The following is a 14,343-nucleotide window of genomic DNA, read 5'->3' as shown; positions in this document are numbered from 1 at the left end:
TGAAACATCCTGGCAGATTAAAACTGTGTGCCCGACCGAGACTCGAACTCGGGACCTTTGCCTTTCCCGGGCAAGCGCTCTACCAACTGAGCTACCGAAGCACGACTCACGCGCGGTACTCACAGCTTTACTTCTGCCAGTATCCGTCTCCTACCTTCCAAACTTTACAGAAGCTCTCCTGCGAACCTTGCAGAACTAGCACTCCTGAAAGAAAGGATACTGCGGAGACATGGCTTAGCCACAGCCTGGGGGATGTTTCCAGAATGAGATTTTCACTCTGCAGCGGAGTGTGCGCTGATATGAAACTTCCTGGCAGATTAAAACTGTGTGCCCGACCGAGACTCGAACTCGGGACCTTTGCCTTTCGCGGGCAAGCAGAGTGAAAATCTCATTCTGGAAACATCCCCCAGGCTGTGGCTAAGCCATGTCTCCGCAGTATCCTTTCTTTCAGGAGTGCTAGTTCTGCAAGGTTCGCAGGAGAGCTTCTGTAAAGTTTGGAAGGTAGGAGACGGATACTGGCAGAAGTAAAGCTGTGAGTACCGGGCGTGAGTCGTGCTTCGGTAGCTCAGTTGGTAGAGCGCTTGCCCGCGAAAGGCAAAGGTCCCGAGTTCGAGTCTCGGTCGGACACACAGTTTTAATCTGCCAGGAAGTTTCATTATCAAAAGTATCCGGAATCAGCAATGCATTGCGGAACTGACCGTTAGATGTCACTGGAGGCGGTGCCGCCAGTACAAAAGGAGACGGAGAGTATCGTATTGTCAGTAGGGAAGCAGGAACAGTTCGTTGTGGACCAGCCACTGCATGTTACCTGAGTAATAAATCCATCAGGGACATTTCAATCCTTCTAGAGCTGCCCGGGTCGACTGTTGATGATGTGATACTGAGTTAGAAACGCGAAGGAACAACTATGGCTAAAACAAGACCGTGAAGAACTCATGCAGTGATGGACAGGAACCGTTCGAACATTAGATAGGGTGACTGCAAAAACTTGCATGAAACGGGCGGAAGGAATCATTCGTGAGTTCCAAAGTGCTACTAGCCGTCTAGCTAGAACACTGTCTGGGCGTAGAGAGTAAAAAAGAATGGGGTATTGTGGTCCAGTAGCTCCCCATAAGCCACACATTTTTGTAGTCAGTGATAGGCGACACTTGAGGCGGTGTAAAAAGGGGTGCCACTGGACAGTAGATGACTGGAAACGGGTGATTTGAGAAGATGACTGATGCTGTGTCAATTCTTTGAAGGGTTTGGCTTTGGCTTTGGCGAATGCCTGTGCAACGTTACCTGCCTTCTTATGTATTGCCGACAGTGAATTGCGGAGGAGGTGGTGTTATGATGTTGTTGTTGTGGTCTTCAGGCCTGAGACTGGTTTGATGCAGCTCTCCATGCTACTCTATCCTGTGCAAGCTTCTTCATCTCCCAGTACCTACTGCAACCTACATCCTTCTGAATCTGCTTAGTGTATTCATCTCTTGGTCTCCCTCTACGATTTTTACCCTCCACACTGCCCTCCAATGCTAAATTTGTGATCCCTTGATGCCTCAAAACATGTCCTACCAACCGATCCCTTCTTCTAGTCAAGTTGTGCCACAAACTTCTCTTCTCCCCAATCCTTTTCAATACCTCCTCATTAGTTACGTGATCTACCCACCTTATCTTCAGCATTCTTCTGTAGCACCACATTTCGAAAGCTTCTATTCTCTTCTTGTCCATACTAGTTATCGTCCATGTTTCACTTCCATACATGGCTACACTCCATACAAATACTTTCAGAAACGACTTCCTGACACTTAAATCTATACTCGATGTTAACAAATTTCTCTTCTTCAGAAACGATTTCCTTGCCATTGCCAGTCTACATTTTATATCCTCTCTACTTCGACCATCATCAGTTATTTTACTCCCTAAATAGCAAAACTCCTTTACTACTTTAAGTAGTGGGTGTTTTTCGTGGTTTGGGTGTGGTGCCCCTATTGCTCTTAAGACAACGCTAAATGTTGACATGAATGGACATATTTAAGAGCGTTGTGCACTGCCTACTGTAGAGGAAAAATTTCAGAGAAAATTTGAGTTAGCATGACAATGCAGTCGGTCATACAGCAGCAACTGTGCCTATGATTTGTAGATATTAACATCCCTGAAATGAACTGCTCTACCCAGTGTCCCTACCTGAACCTAGTGGAGTACCGTCGGATGAATTAGAAAGGCGACTTCGCTCTAGATCCCAGTGTCTAACATCACTACCCTCTCTATTTTCGCCTCTAGAGAGAGAGAGAGAGACTGGCCTGCCATTCCTTCACAGACAGTTAAAACGTCTCCATAAATTAAAACTCGGGCTCCAACCTGGAACTTCATCATTTCACAAGAGGAAGTGCTCCGACGACTGAGGTATCCAAACACAATTCATATTCCGCTCTCACAGCTGTGCTTCCACCAGTACAGCTCCTACCTTCCAAACTTCAGAGAATTTCTCCCGTCTGCCTCCTTGGACTAGCACTCCTGGAAGAAAGGAGAATGGCTTAGCCAAAGCGTGGGGGACTGTTTACAGAATAAATTTTCGCTCTCCACTGTAGAGTATTCAGATTTGAAACTCCCTGGAAGATTAAAACTGTGTGACATACCGGGACTCGAACTGGGATCTTTGCCTTTACCAGGCAAGTGTCCAGACACTTTCGTCAGATAGGATCTGTAGCACTACAGTCACAGCATCGAGTAGTCCCGATTTAGAAAAGACGCTGCTTGTGCAGAGAGTGGGGCAAGACAGTTGAGTAATGGTGGCAATGATGACGAGTTGCCACGCACATACTTTTTTTTTGTGGTCTGATTACCGTTGCTCTTTCGAAGTCGTCTTGCTTATAAAACTGGCGGGCAGATGATAACAACGCCAAGTGCAGTCAGTTTTCTCTCTGCGTTTGGTCATCAGCATCCATTCCAGGCTAAACATCTTACACTTTGTGGTATGATTTGGTTACCTGCATCATCAGACTATTTATTTATTGTTTGTTTCCCAAATCAGAACAAAGCAAAACTGTGGTTATAGTGCTACGGAGCGTATATGTTAGTGAAGCGACAAATATTAAACTATTGCAAAAACTAAGTTTTTTAAAGCAATCAGTTGTTTAAAACTCTAGCACTGAACCTAAATGCTGTGAATTTCTCTGATTCTTTTGGCGTATAACACTTGTGAAATATTTTGTTATCAATTTAATTATTATATTTATAACGCATATTTGAGATATTGATTAACTTAGTAAAGACTGTCAAACTTAATACACATACACAGTTGTTTCATTATCATATTTTCAATAAATTCAGTTTACACAATCTTTATTAGAATCATTTCGAAACATCAAAATTAGGATAGCATGCAAGTGGCCATTTTTTGTTAAGAATTGAGGAGCAGAGTTATCAGCTTTTGGGCCAAGACTTGATTTGCAACTATGTACAGCTCTATTATGAATTGCATGAAAATAATTTGTGTGTATCCAAAATGATTTAATTAAAAATCGTACAAAATGTGGTTAGTGAGGGAATTTATTCAAAGGTTGGCAACGAATGCCTGCAAGTTACGAAATAGAACTATAATCAAATAAAGAAAGTCAATGACCTTGACAATAAAACATTGTAAAGAATGTTTATATTGTTCTGTTTTAAATACTACTATAAAAATAAAATGGCATTAAATTTTTTTCTGCAAAAGCTGACGTATTTGACCAGAACGTAAATACTCGCCTGTTGACAGTAATTTAGTACTAGGCATCTGTACAACAAAGAGTGACATGTAATTTTAATCTTTTTTTTATATATCTGCATGTGAAAAAGAAGTGCCTGTACAGTAAGGCAACATTTAGTAAATAATTTAGCCTTTCCCCCATGGCTTCGCCTGTGTGCGCGCACGTCATATAAAATATGAACACATCTTGACCCCTCTCCTGCGCCCCCCTATGTCTGCCCATCATCTCCTCAACACCCTATCTGCTTATCTCCTCTTGCCACCTCGCAGCCCATCGCCTCTCCCCTCCCTTCTGTTTGTCCATTCCTCTCCCTTTGTAAATCACATTCTCCTTGAAACTTCCTGGCAGATCAGAACTGTGTGCCGGACCGAGACTCGAACTCGGGACCTTTGCCTTTCGGGGACAAGTGCTCTACCATCTGAACTACCCAAGCTTGGCTCACGCCCCGTCCTCACAGCTTTACTTCTGCCAGAAATACTGCCAGGATACTGGCAGAAGTGAAGTTGTGACGACGGGGCGTGAGTCGTGCTTGGATAGCTCAGATGGTAGAGCACTTGTCCCCGAAAGTCAAAGGTCCCGCGTTCGAGCCTCGGTTCGGCACACAGTTTTGATATGCCAGGAAGTTTCATATCAGCGCACACTCCGCTGCAGAGTGAAAATCTCATTCTGGACACATTCTCCTTTCTCTCTGTCCAACTCCTCCACTCCCTCTCTCTGTCTCCTCCTGCCCCTCTCTCTCTGTACATGATCTTCTGCCACCTCTCTCCCTACCCAACCCATCCTCTGTCCATCTTAACCGTCCCTGTGGCATGTCCATCCACATGTGTAGCCTCTGCAAAAGAGGTTGATGAGGTAGGCTGGTATTATGCCTACAATATGCCTCTCATGCAGGCAGCCTACATTACGTGAATGGCTTGGAAACTGATTTTTTCACATAATGTGCAGGCTGCCATGCAAAGCAGGCCGACAAAGCCCGTTGATGCTAAACTACTCGATTTCTAAACTGAAGGAAACACTTCACGGCATTCGCTTCAGAACTGTTACAAATTTGTTGGGCAAGAGACCGCGCCGCTCAAACTGTCAACACAACTGGCACTGCTAAGAGCATCCTACTACTTCCACATCGCTGGCAACGGGTTATACACAATGCTGTTGACTACTTTGAAGGTCAGTAAAACTTTGAAACACGTATCTGTTTTGTACGAGCTGTAAATAAATAATTGCCACTATCGAAGTTCCAACCCTCGTATAATGGATTTGTTACATCAACATAAAGTTGTGTAATATTCGAGGAGTGATACCCTTTCATCCCACTAGAAATAAAATTGTTACCAGACATAATTTCTGCAAGAAAGAAGAAACCTGGAAAGCAACCCCACAGAGAAGATGACGAGTAGTATAACATTGTACTTAGAAAAATACTTCAATAAGATATGTAAATTAACTATCTATTTACATTTCTTCGCCGTCTGCAGTGGCCATGCAGTTCTACCCGCTACGGTCTGGAACCGAGCGACCGCTACTGTCGCAGGTTCGAATACTGCCTCGGGTATGGATGTGTGTGATGTCCTTAGGTTAGTTAGGTTTAAGTAGTTCTAAGTTTTAGGGGACTGATGACCAAAGAAGTTAAGTCCCATAGTGCTCAGAGCCATTTGAACTATTTACATTTCTACTAGTAACACTGTGGGCCATTAAAATGTAATGCCATGAATACAGCAGGCAGCAACTGTCAAATTGTCACAAAGTGTTCTGCATGCTTGCATGTGCAGTGATCAGTGTTTCGCCAAAACTGCTTGGATGGGAAAGGAGTGGAGCCATCTACATTCTGTATACAAGGAAAGATTATGCAGTGGATGTTTCATTCAGAAGTCGCATTTTAATACTGTTTGTTTGTGAAAAAGCTCGAATTACGTCTAGTGTAAAAAGAATACACACGTACGAGCGTGTGTTGGAATTTAGTAGCGGCAGCATCATGGTATGCCTACATTGTAGTTTATCGTTACATGATATCGCTGCACGAATTCGTCAGGACACAATGATGACCACGGGAATATAAATCGGTGGTCTCAGGAGAACCGTACTGAAGGCCAAGCTGGGTTTCACGGCTCCATGTGGTTACTGTAGCGCCCGTGAGGACACAAATGTTGTCTGCTACGCCGTGCAGGATCGTATAGCGACGTCGCTTACCTTGAGTCAGGAAACAGGCTTTTTTCGGTGCATGACTAATATTTACACGGGCAGTGCGATGACATACGGAGGACCACATACATTCATCGGAGCGATCGATGATGCGGCTTCCCTTGACACGGGATCAGAGAGACGCGCGCAGATAAGGGTCCTTCCAACTGCACTAGACACAGGACTGGCGCTACGTCGTCTTTATGGACGAGTCCCCAGTCTGCGTACAGCACAACAACGGACGTATCAGTGTGTAGAAGGTTCGAAGAGAACTCATGTTGCTAGATCATCAAAAATATGGGCCCAGTACCTGTTAGTTTCTACATCTACATCTACATCCATACTCCGCAAGCCACCTGACGGTGTGTGGCGGAGGGTACATTCAGTACCTCTATCGGTTCTCCCTTCTATTCCAGTCTCGTATTGTTCGTGGAAAGAAGGATTGTCGGTATGCCTCTGTGTGGGCTCTAATCTCTCTGATTTTATCCTCATGGTCTCTTCGCGAGATATATGTAGGAGGGAGCAATATACTGCTTGACTCTTCGGTGAAGGTATGTTCTCGAAACTTTGACAAAAGCCCGTACCGAGCTACTGAGCGTCTCTCCTGCAGAGTCTTCCACTGGAGTTTATCTATCATCTCCGTAACGCTTTCGCGATTACTAAATGATCCTGTAACGAAGCGCGCTGCTCTCCGTTGGATCTTCTCTATATCTTCTATCAACCCTATCTGGTACGGATCCCACACTGCTGAGCAGTATTCAAGCAGTGGGCGAACAAGCGTACTGTAACCTACTTCCTTTGTTTTCGGATTGCATTTCCTTAGGATTCTTCCAATGAATCTCAGTCTGGCATCTGCTTTACCGACAATCAACATTATATGATCATTCCATTTTAGATCACTCCTAATGCGTACTCCCAGATAATTTATGGTATTAACTGCTTCCAGTTGCTGACCTGCTATTTTGTAGCTAAATGATAAAGGATCTATCTTTCTGTGTATTCGCAGCACATTACACTTGTCTACATTGAGATTCAGTTGCCATTCCCTGCACCATGCGTCAATTCGCTGCAGATCCTCCTGCATTTCAGTACAATTTTCCATTGTTACAACCTCTCGATACACCACAGCATCATCTGCAAAAAGTCTCAGTGAACCTCCGATGTCATCCACCAGGTCATTTATGTATATTGCAAACAGCAACGGTCCTATGACACTCCCCTGCGGCACACCTGAAATTACTCTTACTTCGGAAGACTTCTCTCCATTGAGAATAACATGCTGCGTCCTGTTATCTAGGAACTCCTCAATCCAATCACACAATTGGTCTGATAGTCCATTTGCTCTTACTTTGTTCAATAAACGACTGTGGGGAACTGTATCGAACGCCTTGCGGAAGTCAAGAAACACAGCATCTACCTGTGAACCCGTGTCTATGGCCCTCTGAGTCTCGTGGACGAATAGCGCGAGCTGGGTTTCACATGACCGTCTTTTTCGAAACCCATGCTGATTCCTACAGAGTAGATTTCTAGTCTCCAGAGAAGTCATTATACTCGAACACAATACGTGTTCCAAAATTCTACAACTGATCGACGTTAGAGATATAGGTCTATAGTTCTGCACATCTGTTCGACGTCCCTTCTTGAAAACGGGGATGACCTGTGCCCTTTTCCAATCCTTTGGAACGCTACGCTCTTCTAGAGACCTACGGTACACCGCTGCAAGAAGGGGGGCAAGTTCCTTCGCGTACTCTGTGTAAAATTGAACTGGTATCCCATCAGGTCCAGAGGCCTTTCCTCTTTTGAGCGATTTTAATTGTTTCTCTATCCCTCTGTCGTCTATTTCGATGTCTACCATTTTGTCATCTGTGCGACAATCTAGAGAAGGAACTACAGTGCAATCTTCCTCTGTGAAACAACTTTGGAAAAAGACATTTAGTATCTCGGCCTTTAGTCTGTCATCCTCTGTTTCATTACCATTTTGGTCACAGAGTGTCTGGACATTTTGTTTTGATCCACCTACCGCTTTGACATAAGACCAAAATTTCTTAGGATTTTCTGCCAAGTCAGTACATAGAATTTTACTTTCGAATTCATTGAACGCCTCTCGCATAGCTCTCTTCACACTACATTTCGCTTCGCGTAATTTTTGTTTGTCTGCAAGGCTTTGGCTATGTTTATGTTTGCTGTGAAGTTCCCTTTGCTTCCGCAGCAGTTTTCTAACTCGGTTGTTGAACCACGGTGGCTCTTTTCCATCTCTTACGATCTTGCTTGGCACATACTCATCTAACGCATATTGTACGATGGTTTTGAACTTTGTCCACTGATCCTCAACACTATCAGTACTTGAGACAAAACTTTTGCGTTGAGCCAACAGGTACTCTGAAATCTGCTTTTTGTCACTTTTTCTAAACAGAAAAATCTTCCTACCCTTTTTAATATTCCTATTTACGGCTGAAATCATCGATGCCGTAACCGCTTTATGATCACTGATTCCCTGTTCTGCGTTAACTTTTTCAAATAGTTCGGGTCTGTTTGTCACCAGAAGGTCTAATATGTTATCGCCACGAGTCGGTTCTCTGTTTAACTGCTCAAGGTAGTTTTCAGATAAAGCACTTAAAAAAATTTCACTGGATTCTTTGTCCCTGCCACCCGTTATGAACGTCTGAGTCTCCCAGTCTATATCGGGCAAATTAAAATCTCCACCCAGAACTATAACATGGTGGGGAAATCTACTCGAAATATTTTCCAAATTATCCTTCAGGTGCTCAGCCACAACAGCTGCTGAGCCAGGGGGCCTATAGAGACATCCAATTACCATGTCTGAGCCTGCTTTAACCGCGACCTTCACCCAAATCATTTCACATTTCGGATCTCCGTCAATTTCCTTCGATACTATTGCACTTCTTACCGCTATAAACACGCCTCCCCCTTCACTGTTCAGCCTGTCTCTGCGGTATACATTCCAATCTGAGTTTAGGATTTCGTTACTGTTTACGTCTGGTTTCAGCCAACTTTCTGTCCCTAGTACTATATGGGCGTTGTGATCGTTTATTAATGAGAGCAGTTCTGGGACCTTTCTATAGACGCTCCTGCAGTTTACTATTAGCACATTAATATTGTTATTCCCTGTTGCATTTTGCCTACTCCTATCTTGCCGCGTCTCAGGAGGCGTCTTGTCGGGCCTAGGGAGGGGATTCTCTAACCTAAAAAACCCCCATGTGCACTCCACACGTACTCCGCTACCCTTGTAGCCGCTTCCGGCGTGTAGTGCACGCCTGACCTATTCAGGGGGACCCTACATTTCTCCACCCGATAGCGGAGGTCGAGAAATTTGCACCCCAGATCTCCGCAGAATCGTCTGAGCCTCTGGTTTAAGCCTTCCACTCGGCTCCAAACCAGAGGACCGCGATCGGTTCTGGGAACGATACTACAAATAGTTAGCTCTGATTCCACCTCGCGAGCGAGGCTTTCCGCCTTCACCAATTCCGCCAACCGCCTGTACGAACTGAGGATGACCTCTGAACCCAGACGGCAGGAGTCATTGGTGCCGACATGAGCAACAATTTGCAGTCGGGTGCACCCAGTGCTCTCTATCGCCGCCGGTAGGGCCTCCTCCACATCTCGGATGAGACCCCCCGGCAAGCAGACAGAGTGAACACTGGCCTTCTTCCCCGACCTTCTCGCTATTTCCCTAAGGGGCTCCATCACCCGCCTAACGTTGGAGCTCCCAATAACTAATAAACCCCTCCCCCCGTGTGCCTGCTCGGACCTTGCTGAAGGAGCAGCCACATGTCCCCTCACAGGCAGAGCGGGCGATGCCACACGGCCAGCCTCCACATTGACCTTCCGCCTCGTGCGCCGCGAACGCCGCTGAACCCGCCACTCCCCTTGGGGAGAGGGTGGCCCAACCGCGCCCGGTACCCGCGAAGATGTCTCGACAGCAGGGACAGTGGGTGAAGCATGTAACACCTGGGGTGTACCTTGCGACGCACCAGACTCCCCACTGCCGCTACACTCCGAGGCAGCAGCCTGAAGACGGCTGACCGCGGCCATCAACACGCTCAGCTGTTCGCGAACAGTGGCCAGCTCCTCCTGCGTCCGTACACAGCAGTCACACATCCTATCCATCCTAAGGAAACAATTTACTGAAGGGAGTTAATGAACCTTAAACTAGACTGCTAATTCACTAGTTTGGTGTGGTGTTCCTTTGAGTACACAACAGGATTACCTGTTTTTCGAATATCTGATAATTTTGATAATAGCTTTTCATTTTTGATGTGTTGAGGCGAGTTGCTGCGCCCTGTCTTTCACGTCTCCGTGAAGTTCTTCTTCAACAAGATAACGCAAGACCACATGTTACCCTTCCTGCCCCAACCTCGACAATGCAGTGTGCATTCTGTTGTTGCCCTGGCCAGCACGTTCTATAGGTCTTTCACTCATTTGATCATGCATTGCTAGGGGACTGCCACATTATATCTAGAAGGCCACTCCAATGTCCTCACCCTGACATCGAGTTGAAGCAACATGGAATGATATATCGGAAGCTATCAAGCTCATCTCGATCTGATACCCCGTTACATTAGAGCCATTGTTGCTGACACGGATGGCAGGTGTCTGGACTAAATTACGCGTCTGTGCACTCCCAAATTACTAATTTAATCACATATTCTACCTGCTACTCCATACGCACAATAATCGAATTTTCGTTATTTGGCATCCTCCCCTAGTGTTGTAAAGTTAATAGCTAGCATTGCAGTTTGTCATTCCGACCCATTACATTGCACCGAAGCATAATTCTGCATCCAAGTCTAGATCTACATACATACTCCGCAATCCATCGTAAGATGCTTTGTGGAGGGTACCCTGTACCACTACGAGTCATATCCGATCACAACCATAGACGGAAACATAACAGACCAAAAAACATACTTGCAAGGAGCTAACATCTATGGCCAAGTACACGCAAACACAATGATACAGGTGAGCCCCTGTTAATCAGCCACCATTACTGGATATCCAGTTGGAACACACTTGCCGAAAAACTGGAACCACTCAAGGAAGCCGTACCGTACACTACATGCAGACAAGCAGTGAGATGGTCCATGGCTGATCTCCCACAAATATATAACGATCCTGATCGTTCCAGGAATGCAGCGGCTGCAGCAAACCGGGATACATTGCCATCGCTTGCCACGGTAATGATGCATGATACCCACACTAACAAACCCAATCTTGCATGAACTATCGCAGCTAGTAAGCCACTACTGTTCTTACTACCCTCCCATTGTCGCAGAGGTTTTTTTTCCCTTGGCAAGAGCGTTGGCACTTTTCTCCCTCTGCTCTTCAAATCGCTACCCTCATTCGCGTTTCGTCCACAATCTATCACCAGATGAACCGTGTTAATTCGTAGTCTTACCCAGACGCACGGATAACATCACAGCCCAGCATCCTGTGATCCATTTATTAGATAACTAACATGTTGACGGAGGTGACAGTAGAACTTTTGGTTTGGTCACCACGTTGGTGCGGGCGTGGAGGGGCCCCATCTCTATCCTTTCCTGTTCCATTCACAAATAGAGTGAAGGAAAAATGACTGTCTATTTGCCTTCGTACGAGCCCTAATTCGTCATATATTACCTTCGTGTCCCTTATGTGAAACCTATATTGGTGGCAAGAGAATCGTTCTGCACTCAGCTTCGTATGCTGGTTCTCCAAATTTTCTCAATAGTGTTCCGCGAAAAGCATTTCGTTTTCCCTCCATGCATTCCCAATTCATTTAATCCGGTTTGATGCTGATCCCAAACACTCTAGCTGTACTTAAGAATAGGTCGCACTAGCTTCCTATAAGCGGTCTGCTTTATAGATGAACAACACTTTCCAGAATGAGATTTTCACTCTGCAGCGGAGTGTGCGCTGATATGAAACTTCTTGGCAGATTAAAACTGTGTGCCCAACCGAGACTCGAACTCGGGACCTTTGCCTTTCGCGGGCAAGTGATCTACCATCTGAGCTACCGAAGCACGACTCACGCCCGGTCCTCACAGCTTTACTTCTGCCAGTATCTCGTCTCCTACCTTCCAAACTTTATAGAATCTCTCCTGCGAAAGGGAGAGCTTCTGTAAAGTTTGGAAGGTAGGAGACGAGATACTGGCAGAAGTAAAGCTGTGAGGACCCGGCGTGAGTCGTGCTTCGGTAGCTCAGATGGTAGAGCACTTGCCCGCGAAAGGCAAAGGTCCCGAGTTCGAGTCTCGGTCGGGCACACAGTTTTAATCTGCCAGGAAGTTTCAGAACAACACTTTCCCAAAATTCTTCCAATAAAGCAAAGTCGACCATTCACCTTCCCTACGACAATCCTCAGATGCTCGTTCCATTCCGTATCGCTTTGCAACGTTACTCCCAGATATTTAAACGACTTGACTGTGTCAAGCAGTGCACTACCAATGCTGTACTCGAACGTTATGGGTTTTGTTTTTCTTACTCATCGGCATTAACCTACATTTTTCTAAATTTAGAGAATTGAATTCTAAGTTCATGACGACAGCTAGGAATTTTATCCACTTATCTTGTATCCTCTCACAGTCACTCAATTTCGACACCTTCCCGTACAGCACAGCGTCATCAACAAACAACCGCAGATAGCTCACCACACTGTAAGGCAGACTATTTCTGTAGATAAAAAATAATAGCGGTTATATCACAGTTGGGGACCTCCTGACGATACCTTTGTCTCTCATGAAGACTCGACGTCGAGGAAAACGTATTTAAGAAGTCTTCAAGCCACTCACGTGTCTGGGAACCTTTTCCACATGCTCGTACATTCGTATACACTCTGCAGTAGGGCACCATGTCAAATGCTTTACAGAAAACTAGAAATACGGGATCTGCCTGTTGCCCTTCATCCGTAGTTCGCAGTATATCATGTGAGAAAGGAGCAAACTGAGTTTCGTACGAGCGATGCTTTCTAAAACCATGGTTATTCGTGGTCAGAAGCTTTTTGATCTCAAGGAAATTTATAACGTGTGAACGGAGATTATGTTCAAGAATTTTGCAGCAAACCGATGTTAAGGATACCGGTCTGTAATTTGAGAGTTCTAGGATGCATATTCTCACAGGATGGCAACATAGTGAAAGAAATGGAAGCGAGGTGTAGCAAAGCTAATGCAGTGAGCGCTCAGCTACGATCTACTCTCTTCTGCAAGAAGGAAGTCAGTACCAAGACTAAGTTATCTGTGCACCGTTCAATCTTTCGACCAACTTTGTTGTATGGGAGCGAAAGCTGGGTGGATTCAGGTTACCTTATCAACAAGGTTGAGGTTACGGATATGAAAGTAGCTAGGATGATTGCAGGTACTAGTAGATGGGAACAATGGCAGGAGGGTGTCCACAATGAGGAAATCAAAGAAAAAGTGGGAATGAACTCTATAGATGTAGCAGTCAGGGCGAACAGGCTTAGATGGTGGGGTCATGTTACACGCATGGGAGAAGCAAGGTTACCCAAGAGACTCATGGGTTCAGCAGTAGAGGGTAGGAGGAGTCGGGGCAGACCGAGGAGAAGGTACCTGGATTGGGTTAAGAATGATTTTGAAGTAATAGGTTTAACATCAGAAGAGGCACCAATGTTAGCACTGAATAGGGGATCATGGAGGAACTGTATCAGGGGGGCTACGCTCCAGACTGAACGCTGAAAGGCATAATCAGTCTTAAATGATGATGATGATGATGATGATGATGATGATGTAGAAAGGAGTCACCAGCGCTTTCCTCAAGTCTCTTGAACTTTGCGCCTGGTGAGAGACCCACGATAAATGCAAACTAAGTAAGGTGTCAATGCCGTAGAGTACTTTTCGTAACATGGAACTGAGATTCACATTTGCTGCTAATGTTTTACACTGTCGGAGCTGTTTTGTGGGCTGCTGAAGGATGTCTGAAACAATGACAAACGTTTTCAGTTAGTGGGAATGGGTGCAACTTCGATCCAGAGAAACAGATTCGACAATGAAACGAAACCTTCCTGGCCTAACTCGCACTTTCACAGGAAGAGAAAACATGACTGCCAGTTGAGCAGTCTGTGGGAAAACATACGTCTGCTCTGTAGTTCTTGGATAGAAATGTTCGTAGGATTCTTGATCACGGTCTGAAAGTATCCCCCAACAAGGTGGTGATAACGTATGAAATAAGCGATGAGGGTCAGAGATTTTGAAACTCAACAGTTTTCGAAACTTCCACGGTGCAGATGAAATGCCTCCCCCTCCCCCCCCCCCCCCGAAATAAAGAAAGCTATTTTACACCGAGCGAGGTGGCGCAGTGGTTAGCACACTGGACTCGCATTCGGGAGGACGACGGTTCAATCCCGTCTCCGGCCATCCTGATTTAGGTTTTCCGTGATTTCCCTAAATCGCTTCAGGCAAATGCCGGGTTGGTTCCTTTGAAAGGG

The 14,343-nt window shown here is 45.5% G+C and overlaps 1 protein-coding gene and 2 non-coding genes across 3 annotated transcripts in view; 1 reads left to right on the top strand and 2 right to left on the bottom strand.

Annotated features, from left to right (window-relative positions):
• LOC126143144 (uncharacterized) overlaps positions 1-14,343 on the bottom strand; it is a 38,757-nt gene that overhangs the window by 14,954 nt on the left and 9,460 nt on the right. The window lies entirely within an intron of this gene.
• Positions 28-102, bottom strand: Trnas-gga (transfer RNA serine (anticodon GGA)). The gene has a single exon. It is a non-coding gene; the product is annotated as a tRNA-Ser (tRNA).
• Trnas-cga (transfer RNA serine (anticodon CGA)) lies at positions 555-629 on the top strand. Its single transcript has one exon. It is a non-coding gene; the product is annotated as a tRNA-Ser (tRNA).

The sequence above is a fragment of the Schistocerca cancellata genome, chromosome 1 (assembly GCF_023864275.1).
Source record: "Schistocerca cancellata isolate TAMUIC-IGC-003103 chromosome 1, iqSchCanc2.1, whole genome shotgun sequence".
Lineage (NCBI taxonomy): Eukaryota > Metazoa > Arthropoda > Insecta > Orthoptera > Acrididae > Schistocerca > Schistocerca cancellata.
The sequence above is the reverse complement of the archived record's forward strand: the minus strand, read 5'-3'. Positions and strand labels throughout refer to the sequence as shown.